Source organism: Muscardinus avellanarius (genome assembly GCF_963383645.1).
Source record: "Muscardinus avellanarius genome assembly, chromosome: 18".
Taxonomy (NCBI): Eukaryota; Metazoa; Chordata; class Mammalia; order Rodentia; family Gliridae; genus Muscardinus; species Muscardinus avellanarius.
In genome coordinates, this window is record NC_137804.1 from 26,404,171 (window position 1) to 26,422,369 (window position 18,199).

At 41.5% G+C, this 18,199-nt stretch overlaps 1 protein-coding gene across 3 annotated transcripts in view; it reads left to right on the forward strand.

The window, feature by feature from the left end:
• The window catches only part of ERC2 (ELKS/RAB6-interacting/CAST family member 2), a gene marked incomplete at both ends in the record, with an annotated part of 759,201 nt that overhangs the window by 162,453 nt on the left and 578,549 nt on the right, over positions 1–18,199 (forward strand). The gene's annotated exons all lie outside the window — the stretch shown is intronic.

An 18,199-nucleotide genomic window follows, 5' to 3' on the forward strand; every position in this document is an offset into this window, starting at 1 on the left:
TCCCGGTGGGCGCTGTGCACCATCACCACCACTGCCAAATGGAAGCCTTTCTTGGTACAGGAAGGGGCTCGGCGCTGTACCTGGCCACTCCTCAGAACATCTCTGGGAGGTGTAGGTGCTGGCATTGTCCTGTTACTTACTCTGGGAAGTCAAGACACTTGCCTAAGACCTCCCAGGGAATTAACCTCCGAAGTGAGAACCAGTGTATCCATTCTATAGAAAGTCAAAGTAACCTCTTCTTCTTTGTTAAAAAAATATATGTCTCTGTCAAAATAATACTGGATTATTTCAGACACACTAATACAATAGTCATACAGTTAACAGGGATAGAACAGGAACCAATACACTAGAAAACACCGGTATCGCACATCAAAATCAAGGGTAAATATTCCTTCAATTATTCTGAAGGGAAAAATACCCAATCATTTAATAGCTGGAAAGCTCTGTTCCAAGAAACCTGTGCACACAGAATAGGCTTAGACCCTCAAAAACCTGGTATAAATTGGTAAAATTAAACAAATGAGAAAAACTGGTTAAAGCTTACTACAGTAAACACATAGGCATGTTAGCAAAAGAAAGCATTAGACTGTACTTAGTAGACACACTTGTTACATTTATTGTGATACCTACTTCATCAAAGGATTAACTTTAATCTCTTTGGACAGAGAGTGACCTGAAAGCAAAGCTCACTGAGTGACGGTAAAGAAAGCAAACATCCCCAGCCACTGTTCGCATGAACATTGATGACATTGTTTAATACAGACCCAAGGCCACGTTTTTTAGGGGAGCAGATTTTACTTGAAGTACAGTCTTTTCATGTAGGACCATAAAAATACAGTACAGCTGGGCGTGGTGACGCACGCTTGTAATCCCAGCATTCAGGAGGCTCGTGGTTCGTGGACAATCTCAGGTACTTAGTGAGGCCCTCTACAACTCAGTGAGACCCAGTTTCAAAATAAAGAATAAAAAATAGGGCAGGAGGTGTAGCTCGGAGGTCAAATGCCTCTGGGTTCCATCCCCAAACCCGTCCAAAACAGAAAACAAATGAACAAAAACCCCAAAAAACAGTACAATGAGATGAACCTAACTTACATGTGGCAGCCCATGTTCACATGTTCACATGTTCACATACATGTACGGCTCCTGAGGAGCAAGGAAAGTTGAGTTGGCTGCTTGTGAGGGAGGACTCCTTATGGTAGACACTGGGTATGAAGAACTAAACTAGACTGAAAGAGGAAACAAAGCCTGCCAGCCCACAAGATCAAAGGGCCACCTCCCGAGGGAAGCCCTGGCCCATCCTGGGCCCTGGGGCTGAGCACTGAGCTCAGCGGTGGGAGTGCACAGAGAGACCGGGAGCCTGCTCTCACAGGACGACCGGCGCTTTCAAAGGAAAGGCTGGCATTCAACTCGCAAAAATGAAATAAAAAATTAGGTAGAATCTGATGAAGGGTATGTCTCAAGTGGTTATAGAGTAACCTCGATCTCCCAGTGAATACATTTTAAAAACTCAAGATTTTAAGAGCATTTTTTAAAAAGCAATCCTAAAATGACTGTCCCCAAGGAAAACTCCAGTGACATGAAGCCTGCTGCTGCCTGGAGCTGGGCCAGCAGTGGGGGGCTTGAGCCTGAAGCCCCTACGGCCTTCTGCCCACTGGAGCCAGTGGTTCTGGAACATCTCCAGTGGGCAAGACAAGCCCAGGGCTCTCAGTGAGACAAATCCGATTCGTCTGGCACTGCGCCTTTATTATCTTTTAGGTATTTAAGTTCATCCCTTTACTCATCTCCTTTTAGCTAAAGCGACAAATTAATACCTTTGAAAGTGACAGATCACAAGAGTTTGAAAGGTGCGCACTCACAGGACAATTTGGCGAAAGTTGACTATGTCAGTTGTAATACTGGGACCCATGTGCTATCAAGGGCCTGCAAAATTTGGGGGAATTGGTTTGCTCACATTAATAGGCAACTGTACAACTAACTCCTCAAAGCACTTATAGAAATGCATATGCCTTTTAGCAGAGGAAAAGCACTTCATGCCCGACAGATTCAAGTGGTTCTTTCAGGCCAGGGAACTCTCCATGCCGGGCACTGAGCTGGAGTCCGGCAGGTCCCAAGGCAGCTTTTAAGCAGGAGCTTCCAGGGTGCCAGCAGCAGGCAGCTTACTTCCTCTGCCGAGCTAGACACTTGGCCCCGCTGGGCTACTGAATTCCTGCTGTCATATGTTCCCAAATAGTGGTAGGTGTGTTTACAAGTGTGTCCGTTATATAGCCTGCATCAGCAAAAGAAGTACATCAGGTGCCATAGTCGGCTGCTCCTGCTGGGTTTTAGTGTAACCGATACTGTTAAGCTAACTCGGTTTTCATTTTCCAGCTATAGGTATGAGTGTGTCTGTCTCTTTTAGAGATCACTGATTTCATTTATATGTTCCCAGCCTTAACAATTACTAAGGAAAAACTCAAGTTTAGATCCTACAAGCAAAAACAGCTTGAAGGGGTCGAGTAGCTCATGTTTTCCCTCTTCTTCGGTGCAGTCTCAAAGGTTTTTTTGCCCATTAGTTTTCATCATTTTCTTGTGTTGCACTCAAAGTAACATCTAGTCCCTTCTTATCTGATCCTTAAACCGTCTCTCCAGTTTGTTTTCTTTGAAACTTTATTTTTTCTACTTAGGCTTCTCATCTGGTTCCTATTACGATTTTATGTATAATCCTTTTCCTCCTAGTGTGTTGATTTCCCTCTTATTTTAACCTCAAGTGTGCTTTTATTTTTCTTCTGCACTGATTCTTTGTTGTCATGATTCTTGCACTATTACCAGGCGTGGCGGCGGCACATGCTTGTGATCCCAGTACTTGGGAGGCTGAGGCAGGAGGCCAGGTCGGAGGCCAGTCTCAGCTCCTTATTGAGGCCCTGTGTACTTAGTGAGACCCTGTTTCAAAATAAAAATTAAGAAATAGGGCTGGGGGACACCCAGAGTTAGAATGCCCCAGGGTTCAATCCCCAGTACAGGAAAAAAAAAAAAAATTCTTGTACTACTCTCCACTTTTGCAAGAGACCCAACAGTGCTGGGGAGATTTGCAGGGACTTCCAGCCTCGTAGAATTGGAATGGGCAGCTTTCTCTGCCTCTGGTAAAATCTTTGCATCGCCGGTGCACACTTGCTCCCTGGTGGTAACTGAGACGACCTAGGCAAAGCCCTTTGCACAGGGCTTGACTCAGTGAACACCACGTATGTTTCCTTGAGGAGGTGGAGACAGGGTGAGTGAAAGTTGCCTTCACATCAGTTGGTCTCCTAGTGAAGCAAGCTCATGCTTTATTTTTAAGCCACTGATTTCTTTCTTCAGGCTCAAATCTTGCCTGGTGGTATTTTATAGTTCACTTGTCCGGGTGCAGGTGTTTGTACTGGGCTATGAAAACTTGAAGTTGACCTTTTACCATCTGTTTCACTTGGCACAACTTTCTTTAGAAGGTTAAAGAGATAATTATATTGTGCGATGAAAATCTGATTCACAAGGCTTATAAATTAACTTAAAATGCAAAACATCTTATGTACATGTAAAGCCTGACATATAGTAGGTACTCAGTAAATGTTCATATGTATACACACACACACACACACACACTTTATCTCAAGCATTGCTTAAGAGGCACCCTAACAATATGCATTTTAAGGTTTGTGCCTGACAGGTTTTTAAAGGATCTCAAGTTTCCAATGTGCAACTGGCATGGACCTGCCATTGCTGAGCATTCTGTCTTTTAAAGCAACTAAAGCTTTCTCATTTCACCTTTCTCATTTCAAAACTGTGAATTCCCTGAGTGCACCTTGTACACTATTCCTTGTCATTATCGACAGATATTATATTTTATACATCTTTAATAGTTCGTAGTAAGTTACCAAAGTATTGCTTTATCTAGAAAACGACTGGGGAAGGGAACATGAAAGAATTAAAAGTTGTTATAATTTTTTGGATGACATCAAAAATTCTTAAAATTTATCAAGACATTTTTAATGAATTGTGTATAAGTAATATTTATAATATATGCTGCTCTTTATTGAGCACTTATTTTGTCCTGAGCTCTCATTAAACTGCTAGGCACTCATTACAAATTCAATCCCCATTAGAATATGATCCATCCATTTTTTTAAACAAATGAAGATACAGAGACCCAAAGAAGTTGTGACTTTCCCAAGATCATTAGACCCTGGGTCTTTAGAATTTGAAAATAGTTCTTTCTATTTCCCTGCTCTTGCATGTAGAAATAATCACTCCTCATAGTATATATTATAATCATCATAATAGTAATAGTAATATTTATGCAGGCAGTATTTTTTTATTAAACAATGACAATTCAAGAGACCTAATTAAGTTTATACTGAATACTAACTTTGTGAAAAATATTGTTCCAACCCCTGACTTGTCTCCTGAGCTTCAGCACTACACCTGTAACTGTCTAGCGGACTTGAGTGTGCAGAAACATTTAGGATTAGCCTTTCCAGAGTGGAATTTGTCCTTTTCCCCAAAAATTCTTTCTCTTATGTCCCTGTCTTGCTGATCACCACCACTGTTTACCCCTCAAGGTAAGACCAACATGGGGAATCATCAGTTTCTTTTTCCTCATGATACCCTGTGTCAGTTCCTTATTGCTGCTATAACAAATACCACCACGTTCATGCTTTAAAAGAACATATATATATGATTTTAACCACGCCTTAATTTACTAAGATTATATTCAGATTTTTAGTTTTCCTTAAGCATATACTATTCTCAAACATGGCATGAAAAGATTCTCTGAACACCACAGTAAAGCATGGCTCCATCAGTCAGAAAGAGTAACATGAACTACCTTTATGATGCTTTGGGCATTAAAGATCCAGGTGAATGACTGTCTTCTTTAGTGAGTTTGGGAACTGAGCGGATGCCGGGTGCAGACGTATGGCAATTTCCCAGCACAATATTGGTGGTAGATAGCAATATCTAACGCAGAGTAATGAAAGCAGTTTCATGTGATCCTTGCCAATAAGGTGACGTTTGAGCTGCCCATGCAGGAAATTAAAAAATTTGTATCAAAAACTAATCTTATCTTTTACTTTTTCAATATGACCTCCAGTGCTAAGGAACAAAGACCTTACAGAAGCTCTGGGAAGTTTCTGAAACCCTTCTCTAGAATCAGCTCACTTGATTTTCTCCCGTACAGTGGAAGTATATTTGTGAGGAAATTAAACTTCATCATATTCTAGCCACTAGTTGCTATGGCATCTGTATTTTTATCAGGCTTGAAGAAGAATTTTTGAAATATGATCATTACCTTTGGCCCTAGCACAAGCTTACAAACTCCAACAGCTTCGGAAAAAAGTTTAGTTGAGCTAGGATCCTCTAGAACAGGATTTCTCCACTGCTGTACTGATGACGTTCTAGGCTGGAAGGTTCTGAGTTGGGGTGCTGGCTGACCTGTGTGCTCTAGGATACTTTGGCCTAGAGATGCCAGTCGCAACACCCTGCTTCCCAAGTTTCATCCATCAGAAATATCTCCAGAATGATCCCCTGTTGAGAAACACTGCTCTAAAGCCTTGGTACTCCAAGGTGACCCAACACCCAGCAGATGGTTGCAGTGTCCAGAGAGCTTGCTAGAAACACAGCAGCTCAGGCCTTGGGCCTCTGGAATCAGAATCCAGTTTGTAACCAGATCTGCAGAAGTCCTGTGGACCCACTGAAAGGTTCAGGGAGGAGGAGAAGGCTCAAGGGAAGAATAGGCTTTACTGGAATAAAACCTGCCAGGGAGAAGGGTCGTGTCCCAGGAAAAGTGGGAGCCCATGTCTGCTTATAGACTAGAGGCTTATGTAGGTAAAGGGGCAAGGGGCGAGTCTATGGGGAAAGGGGGAGTGATGGTCAGCTGTTGATCAGGGGGTGTTAAGAGGAGCTAGATGGGTTGTTAGAACTGGATTAAGACAGGACAATGGGAAGAGAGAGATGCCATATACAAGGGTCTGGTTAGGTGCATCTTAGTCAAGACAGTGGGGACATTTCAGTAAGCAAAGGGAAGAGTATATTTGAATAAGACTTGGAGCCTTCTGGTCAACCAAGAGACCTGCAAAATGACATGTCTTCACAAGATGAGGTCACTTTTGTTCAAGACTTTAATACCCATGAAGGTTTGAGATGCTCCGAGTGAAAACACCCAGGTCCGTGCGTGGCAACAGAAGGGCGAGAGAGCTTTGAAGCCAGACGTAGCTTCCCATTAATAATGGTGTGACCGTTATTCAACCTTTATGGGACTCAGTTTCCTTCTGTGTAAAATGGGACTGAGAGTGGAGGGAGGGATTGGAGCTAAAGCCATGGCAGGGGTATCCTGCCCTCTCTCCTCTCTGCTGGGCTGCTTCTGGCCCTCTCTTCACCAAGCTGTTTTCCTTGGCTGTGCTGCCCTCACTGTTATTTGTAGTGATGATATAAGAGGGTGAGGAAAAGCAATATGTCTGAGTAAGTACTCAGCAAGCAGAGCAGGTCATAAAAAATCTGCTTGTTTACCGAGTTTTATTTCTGAGTTATCTCCCTTCTTGGAGCTGTGGCTCTTGTGGTCTGGCCCTTCCCTTGCTTGGAAAATTGGGATCCCGTTCTGGAAAACTCATTATACTGGGCTTTGTGAACTCTTAATGGTCCAATTTAAAGGCCAGAATCTAAAGGAGGGAGAGGTGAAGCTGCCGGCAGCTCCATGTAAAACTGTTTAGGGAAGAAGCAGCTCATACAATATGAGCTCAATTCTTGTGCCGCAGCAACTGGATTTTGAAATGAGGCAATTATTTTTATGACCATTGGTAAAGAATTTTGGTTATGTAAGATAAGGATGAATATTTTTGCCTTGGGAATAAATTGATTGCTCCAGATTTTTTTTCTCCCCCTTTCCTCTTTCTCCCACGGTGTCTCTGTCTTAATGCAGTATGCCCTTTAATTTTTTCTTCCCAATTTATCAAGAATAGCTGTTCTCTGAGCTGAGCATGGTGGCCCATGCCTATAATCCCAGTACTTGGGAGGCTGATACAGGTCATTGCAGCAACGTAGTAAGACTTTTTTTTCTTTCCAAAATAAAGAAAAATAGAGCTGGGGGTATAGTTCAGAGGTAAAAAGACCCTGGGTTCAATCATCCCCCCACAAAAACCACTGTTCTTGTGGCTTTGGGTAGTAATCTAACCAGTCATAGATACTTTTCCTTTTTTGACAAAATTCATTTAAAATAATATATAAAATAGATATATGCACACAGTGCAGTTAACACTCCATTAACAATGTGTGTGTGTGTGTGTGGGGTATACTGGAGGATTGAACCCAGGGGCATTTTGCCTCCCAAGTTATACTCCCAGGCCTATTTTATTTTTTGTTTGAAAATAGGGTCTTACTAAGTTGCTGAGAACCTTTCTAAGTTGCTGAGGCTGACTTCAGACCTGTGAGCTTCCAGCCTCAGCCCCTGAAATACTGGGATTACAGGCATGCACCACCATTCCTGGCACAATATTTTGTTTACGTGACTTGTCTGCTCAATTTTTATGCAACTCACAAGTACAGTCGTGTTTCACTTAATGCTATTGTAGTCAGTGACAGACCACATGTGTGACAGCGGTCCCATACAGCTATAACAAAGCCAGAATGTTTCTACTGCCTCGTGATATCATAGCCATTAGATGTTTAGATACACAAACACTATTGTGTTGTGCTTGCCTGTATTGTATTCTGTAAGTAACATTCTGTACAGGTTTGTAGTCGTGGGGCAAAAGGTTACACCGTGTCACTTTGGTCTGTAATAGGCCATCCCACCTGTTGGTGCAAGTACACTCCGTGAGGTTCACCCAGGGATGAAATCAAGATCAGTGCATTTCTCAGGGCCTTCTTTCATGTATAACAGATGGCTTTGGTTAGTTTATCTGAAGTGCTGTGATGGTACCACATGGGGATGTCAACAAGAGCCTCTGTACAGTTGTGTAGGTTGGATATTGCACTAGGATGTATCTGGAGATACTGTTTATGTCATCATCATCATCGACATCATGGATTTGTGTATATATATTCTGAAGGTGTCAGCAGATGGCAACACAGTCCCTTATTATGACAAAATCAGTATGTTGCAAGAGTGTTCCGATAGACGGAAGTGAAATGTCTTGTGGAAGGGTAGAGGCTTGCTTTTCCACAAAGGGGCCACAGGGGCTAGCGGCTGTCCTGCCAGTTCGTCTCTTGGTGGTGGAGTCTACCCTGGTGTGAAAAAGAATATAATTTTCCCAAGAGAAAGAATATTGCAGAGTCATGAGTGAGATAAAATCTGTTTGATTTTCATATTTCACAAGCATGAAAAAAGAATCTTCTGTAAAAGAGGCATCCTTGGATATCACTTTAATGTCCCTGCCAGTGCCTGTGTGGATACTGCTATCCTTCCCTAGTGAGGGGGAAATCGTGTAAGAGGGAGAAGAGGTTTGTTAACAGAGGACAAGCAGACAGGGATTGGGGCATAATGAAGGCTCTTGTTGGTTCAGGCTGATTGAAGATGAGCTGGCACAGTGAAGGAGAGCAGGTAGCGTGGTGCTGTGCGGGGAGAGGGGGCATTGCCATCTCACACACGTGACGCTACATCTAGTATGTGTTCCTCTTCAGGACTTTGTTTCTCGGACACAAGTGCTGTCACCTGAGTGTGGCTAAGTGAGCATTTCTTAGGTTGACGCATTTTATACACGTTCTTGTAGTTTTCACTGTGTGTGTGTGTGTGTATGTGTGTGTGTGTGTGTGTGTTGTACTGGGGATTGAACCCAGGGAAATCCTACCTTCAAGCTCTACTCCCAGCCTTTTTACTTCTTCTTTTGAAATAGGGTCATACTAGGTTGCTAAGTTGCTGAAGCTGGCCTCAAGCCTGAAATCCTCCTGTCTCAGCTTCCCAAGAACTTTTACCTCTTACCTTCTAGGAGGAGTTTGCAATTTCACCAGGAATTGCATCTGCATAGTGACTGAAAAGGAAAAATAGCCATTTCAACTTGGTGTTTAGATGCAACAGCATTGGTGAACAGATACCAGAGGGGAGGGAGGGAGGGAGGGAGGGAGGGAGGGAGGGAGGGAGGGAGGGAGGGAGAGAGAGAGAGAGAGAGAGAGAGAGAGAGAGAGAGAGAGAGAGAGAGATAGAGATATTATTAACAGGCACTGGAGGAAATATACTTTTAATTCAAGTTGTAAACTCTTGAGTTCATTTCAGATTTGGATATGCCCAAACTGATCATCTTTACCAGATTGCAAAAAAGAGTCTTACCTGATTTTTTTTTTTTTTAGTGTTAATGTTCTTTTTTTATAACTGTGACTATAGCAAGGTTTCTAACTGTGGATGTAAGTTGTGAGGTGTGGGGAAAAGTTTGTCCTTAAGAGTTAAGATGATGAAATTTGGTAATTATGTGCTAATACTAAATTATATGATTATAATTTATCAATGATGATAGAATTAATAGGTACTAAATTAGATAGCTTATAAAATAAAAATTTTACTTTAGACCTATAATCATATTTAACTTTCACATAATTCCCTGAGGAAGTTCTTCTGTTATTGCTATCTTACAGGTATAGGCACTGAGGCTTAGAAGGAATAATTTTATATTGCCGGGAAAATAGAGAGATTTTGAACTTAAACCTAACCAGCTATGTTTCCGAAGGGACTATGCATAATATCTACATCTCTGGGTGCTGCCAGCAGGGATACATGAATGTTAGCACTCCTTTGTAAGATAAACAACCATCTCAGTTGCCTGTGAGTGAGGGGTTTCCCAGCATGTGGGACTTACATTAAAACAGAAGGAATCCTGGGGAAACTGGGAAAAGCTGGTCACTCTACTCTTAAAGGTCCTGGGAGAGACTTGGTGAGAATAAGGTGTGGACCATTGGATTGCTTCACCCTCCTTAGTATTGTATTTATTTATTTATTTATTTATTTATTTATTTATTTATTTATTGGTGCTGGAATTCAGGGGAATTATACTTCTGAGCTACCCACCCAGCTCTATTTTATTATTATTTTTTTTGAAACAGGGTCTAGTTAAGTTGCTGGCACTGACCTCAAACCTTTGCTCCTTCCGTCTCAGCTTCTCCAGTACTGGGATGACAAGCACGCACCCCCCATGCCCAGCTCCTCCTCGGTATTGATACCTATATTCTAGACAGGTTAGATAAGAATGTGTTTTTCCAATTAATCTTCTTCAGAAGGTAAAGAGAATGTGAGAAGTGCAGGGCCATTTCTAGAGCCTGGCAATAGCCACAAGTCTTGCTCAGAGTTTTCTAGAAGAGGTAAAGACTAAATTATAGGTAAATAGCCCACCATGCCAGTGGGCAACACCACAGTGCTTATATTCCAGCTAGGAATGTACCTCATGAGTCTAGGCTTTTACTAACTTGAAGAATTTTAGTAACTTGGGAATATTCATCCCTCATACATCCACTCCCTGAAATTGAGGTGTTTTTCCTCCACTGCAGGAGTTAAGCAACTAGAATTGAATGTTTAACAACTATTTATATTCTAAAACTGAAAGAGAAAACCATTAACAAATAATGCTTACTTTAGAATGAAAATTTGCTGTTTGTAAGTATCTCTTCCTTTGGGCAATTCTTTAGGTTTGATCATATCATTAGGAAAGATTTGCCTGTAGGCCTGACAGTTGTTTAAGGGGAAGCTTATTTGATTCCTTCTTTTTTTTTGTTAAAATTAGAATGATTTGTCTTTTTAAAGATTCCCATGTGCTCTCATTGGAAACTTGGAGATTTGCTTTTTGCTCATCAACCATTTCGCCTATCTGGTCACTCATTATTTTGGTCTATTTTCCCCACTCTTGGAATGGTTTGGGGGTGGGGAGGAGGTATCTGGACATCTGCTGTTTGTTGTTATAGCTGACTTGGAATGCTGTTCTTGGACCGGCTTCCCATGTGGAGTGTCCATGTGCACGGCTTCATTAACTGATGGGGTGAGAGCAAAGAGCTTTTCTCGTAGGACCACTCCCCCAGTGACCAGAGCCTCACCCTTCAAGTGTTAACACTTTTGAAAATGATTAACCACTCGGAGTGAAATCTTTAAAAAGCACAACTGTTTGAATTCTCCCTGGCTTTCTTGCACAGAGAACAGCCTGAGCAGATTGGAACCTTTACTTTGTGGCTCTGGATCAAGATTAGCAGTGTCTATTATTATTCTTTCCCATGAAGGGGCGGGTGCCTTGAAATAGTCTTGAGAATCTAGAGTTATTTGCTTTCCTTCTAAGTGGTCCCACATGATTGCCTTTTAATATCTACTTGAGTGGGTTTTTTTCCAATTTCCTCCCATGCTGCTGGAGATAGCACCTCTGAGGGCTAACAGTATTTGTGTCTAGCTCTTCTGATAATTTGGTATGAGCTGAGGACCATTGCCAAGCTTGTTAGGACAGTGTAGAGTCACTAGAGTCTGAGCAGACTCACCTATGAGTACATGATTGTGCCCTAGCATGTTGGATCAGATATTTAAAGATAGGAGACTTGTAGCCGGGCGTGGTGGCGCATGCTGTAATCCCAGAATTTGGGAGGCTGAGACAAGGAGGATCACAGTTTGAGACCAGCCTCAGTTACTAGTTAGTGAGGCCCTTTGTAATTCAGTGAGACCCTGTTTCAAAAAAAAAAAAAAAATAGGGCTGGGGATGTAACTCAAAGGTTTAATGCCCCTGGGTTCTATCCTCAGTACTGCAAAAAAACAAAAAAACAAACAAACAAAAAAAAAAAAAGAAGAAGAAAAAGATAAAGAAAAAAGATAGGAGACTTGTAAATAATTGTGATGCCAATATGTTTTAGACAGTTCTTGTGAGTTCTGACACTAGTGAAATAAAGTTGGTGATGAACTAAGTTTGAGATGAGAACCAAGAAGGATCTGATTCCTTATAATGTTGACTTTTCTTCTTTGTTGTTAAGATGGTGCTTGGAACTCTCAATTCTTTTGAGATACTTTTGATTACATTTGGATGTATAGTAAAGTTTTATTCAAGTTCTTGGGATCTTGTGCATTGTAATGTCAGTGAAAGTACCAATACTTGTGATATTTCCTTTGTTTTCTTTTAATGTTGGATCTGAAAATATTTAACTTTTATTATTTAGTCCTGTTTGTATATTTAAGCTTAGCTTGGCTGGGAGTTACTAGAAAATAGGAGTAGCTTTGCATAAGTAATTGAATTTGAAGAAGCCCCGTAGCAGGTTAAAATTCATATTGCCTGGACAGGCATGGCGGCACACACCTGTCATTCCAGTACTTGAGAGGCTGAGACAGGAGAATTGGGATTTGTGACCAGAACCTCAAAAACTTAACAAGGCCCTCCACAATTAGTGAGATCCTATTTCCAAATAAAAACAGGGATAGGGTTGTAGCTAAAAGGTAAAGCACCCCTGGATTCAATCCCTGGCAACACACCCACAAACACACACACACACACACGCACGCACGCACGCACACACATTCATATTACCTAATAACATGAGGAGGTCAGAGTGTTAGAGTGTGGAACGGTCTGGGAGAAAACAGGTAAAAATTAGAACTTCTATAGCAAGATGTTTGGCTCAGCCTACTTTATGAGACTGGGGAGTTTGTCAAACTTGGGGAGTCTGTCAAATTTACAAGTTTATCAAGTTGTTAGCTCATCTACTTTGGTTTTTCAGTGTTTGATTTAAATTTAGTCCTCAAATTCATTTTATTTTTTTGACTAAGTGGAAAAGTTAAATTCCTACTATCAACTAGGCTAAATAGGATATAGCAAAACATATATAACAAAATTAAAGCTATTTTAGCTTGTGCATTATAAGTTAGAAATAATATAATTATTCTGACAAATTGAAAATTATTCAAGTTTTTAATTTCTAAAGGAGTTTAAAAGGGCTAGAACAAGTACATATACAAGTAGGAATTTCAGGTTTATTCTGTTTTCATACATGTACTCTTACTTGTTTTCTATACAAATTTCAGAGCTACAATCTGATGTTTTGATATGCATATAGCTTGTGACGTGATTACCATACACAAACAAATTAACATATACCTTATCTCACACTGTTAACCTTTCTTTTCTTCTTTTCCTTTTGTGATAAGAATACCTAAAATCTATTCTCTTAGCCAATTTACAATATATAATATTACTAACTTTACTCCTCATGTACATACATTCATATATGAAAACTTTGTTTTCAGCCATTATTTCTTTCAGTAAGCTTTCTGCTTTTCTTTTATCTCTTCTCTTTCTAGAATTTCTGTTATGTAAATGTTGGCTCTCAGTGGTGTCCCCTAATGTCCCACAGCCTTTCTTCATTCTTTGCATTTATTTCTCTTTTCTCCTCTGAGGAAACAATTTGTTTATGAATTTGTTGTTCTTTCTTCTGTTTGATCTAGTGTGCTGTTCAAGCTATTGGTGTTTTTTAGTTTAGTCATTATATTCTTTAATTCTAAAACTTCTGTTTTTTCTTACTCATAGTTTCTATGTTTTTGTTTATCTACTTTTTCTGTTTTTATATTGTTTTCCTGATTTTCATAGATCATTTTTCTGTATTCACTTGTAATTTGCTGAGTTTCTTTAAAAGTTATTGTGAATTCTTTGTCAAGCAATTAATAGATCCCCAGGTCTTTGGGATCAATTGCTAGAGATTTATTATGTTACCTTGGTGGTTTCATATTTCTTTTTATCTTCCTTTTTTGTTGGTACATTGTAATACTACATTATAATGAGGAGTTTCATACTTCTTTGATTCTTTGTGCCTCCTGTAGTTTTTGTAAAATTGCATGTATGCATTTGAAGAAGTGGTCTTTTCCAGATTTTATGGAGTGGATTCAATAAGGAAAACCTGTTACCTTCAGGGATGAGGGGGTGGACATTCATCTTAAGGTGCACTGAAGCACTGGATCTAGTGTCACACATTAGTGTGGGGACATGTGGTGGTTTCAAGTTTGGGGAAGTTTTGTATCTCATTGTCTTATGCCACAATGGGGCACAATGGCTTACCTCTGGCCAGAAGCTGGGGCCAGCAGCAACAGAGGCCTCTGGCAGTAGATTATATAGAGCCTCACTGTAGAGGCTGGTTACAGGCATATGTTTGGTAGCAGAGACCAGATACAAGCTCTTGTACTGAAAAGGGCTGAAGTCTAGGCAGGTGTCTGGGCTGACTGTGGGTACACAGACAGCAGTGGGGGCTGACAGCCTGCATGCACATGACTTTAGGGGTCACCTGTGAGCTAGTGACATGGAACAGGCCATCTACATAAGCATGGACAGCTTGTGGGTTCTAGCTGGAGAGGTGCATGCATGTATAGCTGCAGGGCCAGCCATGGGCAAAGGCATGTGCTGGTTGGGACAATTTCTGGAGGGCATGGTCAGGTATTTATGCATGTACTATGTGGAGTCCTGCTTCCAAATATTAGAAAAAACATATGACCTTTCACTTTCTATGACTGGCTAATCTCACTTAACATATTATTCCCCAGGTCCTTCCATTTTCCTGCAAATGGCATAATTTTGTTTTTCTTTATAGCTGAGTAGAATACTATTGTGTGGATATCCCATAATTTTGCAATCCATTCATCTGATGATGGACACCTACATTGGTTGCATAATTCAGCTATTGTGAATAGTGCTGCTATGAACATGTATATACATTTATTACTGCAGTTCTTTGATTTCAGCCCCTTTGGAAAGATACTTAGGAGTGTTATATACAGATTACATGGTGGGCCCATTTCCAGTTCTCTAAGGAATATCTACACTGGCCTACATAGCAGCTGAATTAACTTTCATTTCCACCAACAGTGTAGAAAAATTCCAGTTTCCCCACATTCTCATCAACATTTATTGTTTTTTTGACTTCTTGATGACTGGGGTTAGATGGAATCTCAATGTAGTTTTGATTTCCATCTCTCTGATTGCTAATGATGTTGAACATTTTTTCGTGTATTTATTGGCTGTTTTTATTTCTTTTGTAAAGTGTCTATTTAGTTCAAAAGCCCATTTCTTGATGTTTTTTATGTATATAAGCATACATGTGTTTTTTATATGTTATATGTTTTTAGTATAAAATCTTTCAAGTTATCTGTATTTTTTAAGTTATTTGTAAATTCTAGACATTAGTCCTCTATCAGAGGGATAACTGACAAAGATCTTCTCCCATTCTTTAGGCTTTCTCTTTAGACTCTTGATAGTTTCTTTGATGTGCAGAAACTTTTTAGTTTAATGCCATCCCATTTATTAATTATTATTTTAATTTTCTGAACTATGGGATCTTATTGAGGAAGTTTATACCTATGCCTGTATGTTGGAATACTGGGCCCATGCCCTCTAGTAGCTTCAAGGTCTTTGGTCTAAGTTCCAGATCTTTGATCCATTTTAAATAGATTCTTGTGCAAGGCGAGAGGTAAGGATTTAGTTCCATTTTTTAACTTTCAGGTAGAAGAGCCCTTTTCACTCTCAGGGTAAAGTAACTTACAAGATATAAGTTGAAAGGTATTTTTATTTTCAGGTTATTAATTCAGCTCTTGATTTTGTCATTGATCCACAAATAAAACATAAATAATAAAATGATATCAACAAGATGGTGAAATAGGTCCCAGTCTTCTTTTTCCCATAACGATCAATACTCCAACAACTGCCCATGAATTAAGGTGCCTTGAACAACTAATAAGTCCACTTCAGCAGCCACAGCAATACGGTGAAAGAAAGAAAGAAGGATAACTGCAGAGAAGGGGCAAGAAGAATAGTTTCATTCTGCCTGCATCACCTAAGCCCTCAGCACCACTCAGCATGAAGAGGGGCCTCCTTGGCTGTAGTGTCCCTCTGCAGGGGAGAGGAGAGCAGAATACACAACCAGCTTTCTAGCCTGTCAGTGTCCTGGCTGAACAATCAGCCTCACCTTTCCCCATCAGCCTCACCTTTCCCCTGATGGCCAGAGGGACCAGCATGGCCGAGATGTCTGGACAGTAGGGAACAAGGACAGGCTCCATCAACACCAGCTATACAGAAGGAGTCACTGTGCCCCGCAGGGGCCTGTTTGGCCATAGGACTCCAGCAGACTTCTCCACTGAGGACCTCAACAACCCTTGAAGCCACCACACACTCCCTGCAGCTTTTGCCACAAGGACCCTTTGATGTCCACAATTCAGGGCCCCAGCAACTTGTCCTCCAGAAGCATCCTGGCAGCTTTCACCACCGACCACACCAACTTTTAGTCTAGCATAGCAGCAGCAGACTCCCCGTAGCCTTCGCCTCTGAGGGCCACATTATTATTTTTTTCCACCTTTTCAGTTTTCAGATGCCTGTACCAAGTTCCCAAGAGCCACTCAGAGCTGCCCAACAGCTTCTGCTATAGTTGTCCCAGTTTAGGGATACAGCTCCCTGCTTTTCAGAACCACGTGCACTGTTTATGCCATACACAACCCCAAACACACAAAAAACATCCTTCATGTTCTCCAAGTACCTTACCCATCACCACTCCTCCCTGGCCCAGCACACCAGGTATTGCCTGCACAAGTACTCTGATCCAGGGATCAAGGGCAGCTATAACATGTCTGTTTGAAAATAGCCCTGGGTTCCAAACACAAGCTCTGGATCCAACACTGTTTATACCTCAAGCTGCCCCTGAAACTCAAGCGGATATACTTCATGCTTCTGAGCCTGGCCTCCACATAGTACATCCATAGATATCCGACCATGACCTCCAGAAATTGTCTCAATCAGCACAGCCTGTGCCCATGGCTGGCCCTGCAGCTATACATGCGTGCACCTCTCCAGCTAGAACCCACAAGCTGGCCATGCTCATGTAGATGGCCTGCTTCATGTCACTAGCTCATAGGTGACCCCTAAAGTCATGTGCATGCAGGCTGTCAGCTCCCACTGCTGTCTGTGTACCCACAGTCAGCCCAGACACCTGCCTAGACTTCAGCCCTTTTCAGCAAAAGAGCCTGTATCTGGTCTCTGCTACCACACATATGTCAGCAACTAGCCTCTACAGTGAGATATGTATACACTACTTCCAGAGGCTTCTGTTGCTGCTGGCTCCAGTTTCTGGCCACTGCACCCAACAACTGTGCCCAAGCCAATGAGACACAAAGCCTCCCAGACTCGATCACATGTAACTCGAGTCCTTGAGAAGGCTGAGCAGCATGGCTGGTAATGTGGGATGAGAATTGGGCAGAGTAATGTGTCTTGGAAGTTCAGATTCTGTGGTTGCAAGAAACCATAGCTAGCATAATCAGAAAGGAGTCTTTCCTGGAAAGGCAGCTTGTGGAATCCAAGTTGCTGGGTGCTGCTAGCCCCAAGGAAGAGTCAGGGGTGGGAACCTGAATGCCATCAAAACGCTCCCGTGCTCCTCTGGGCACAGGCTTCCCCTGCCTTCTCTGTGTCTCTATCCACGTGGTAAAATCTTTGAAACCAGAGCTCTTGAATGTACCTTTTATGGACCCGTCCAGGACCTGGGAGGGAGTCCAGCTTGCGTCAGGTCCTTGCACCAGTCTGTCTTGTTGGGAATGGCCATTTGGAAAAGAAACATGGTTTCTGGGCACCCCTTTCCAGGGGTGATACCTGGAAGAGACTCAGGGGCTACCTTAGGGAAGAGATGCCTTAGGGAAGAGACTGAATGTTGTCAGAATGGAGTAAGATATACAACATAATCATATGCTATAAACATATATTAATATTTTAAAGCATCCTGTGAGATACCCAGGATATATTTTTGTGTGCATGGTGCTGAGGATTGAACCCAGGGGCATTCTCCCTCTGAGCTACACCTCCAGACCTTTTTATTTTGAAACAGGATTTCACTAAATTCTTAGGGCTGGCCTTGAACCTGCTATCCCGAGTATGGGAATTACAGGCATGCATCACCATGCCCAGTTAGTATCTAGGATATTATGTAAAGAATTTTGCAAACCTCTTCCTGCACCTGCTGCATGCCCTACCATTCTGGTATAATGCTTTTTTAAAGTAAACTCTTCTGCTCCATTTTTCATAATATAAGCTACTTCTATGAAAGGAAGAGAAAACCTACTTTTCTGGGGTGGGTATGAGGCAGTGCTCTTTGAAGGGAGGGAGATTGATCTGTAGAATTGCAGTGAACATGCATCTTCCAAGAATCAAAATTTGCCATGTGTGGATGATTACATTTGAGATGATCATGATTTATAGAGTAAAACATAGCTTTAAGTTTTTAAAGGGCCCCCTGG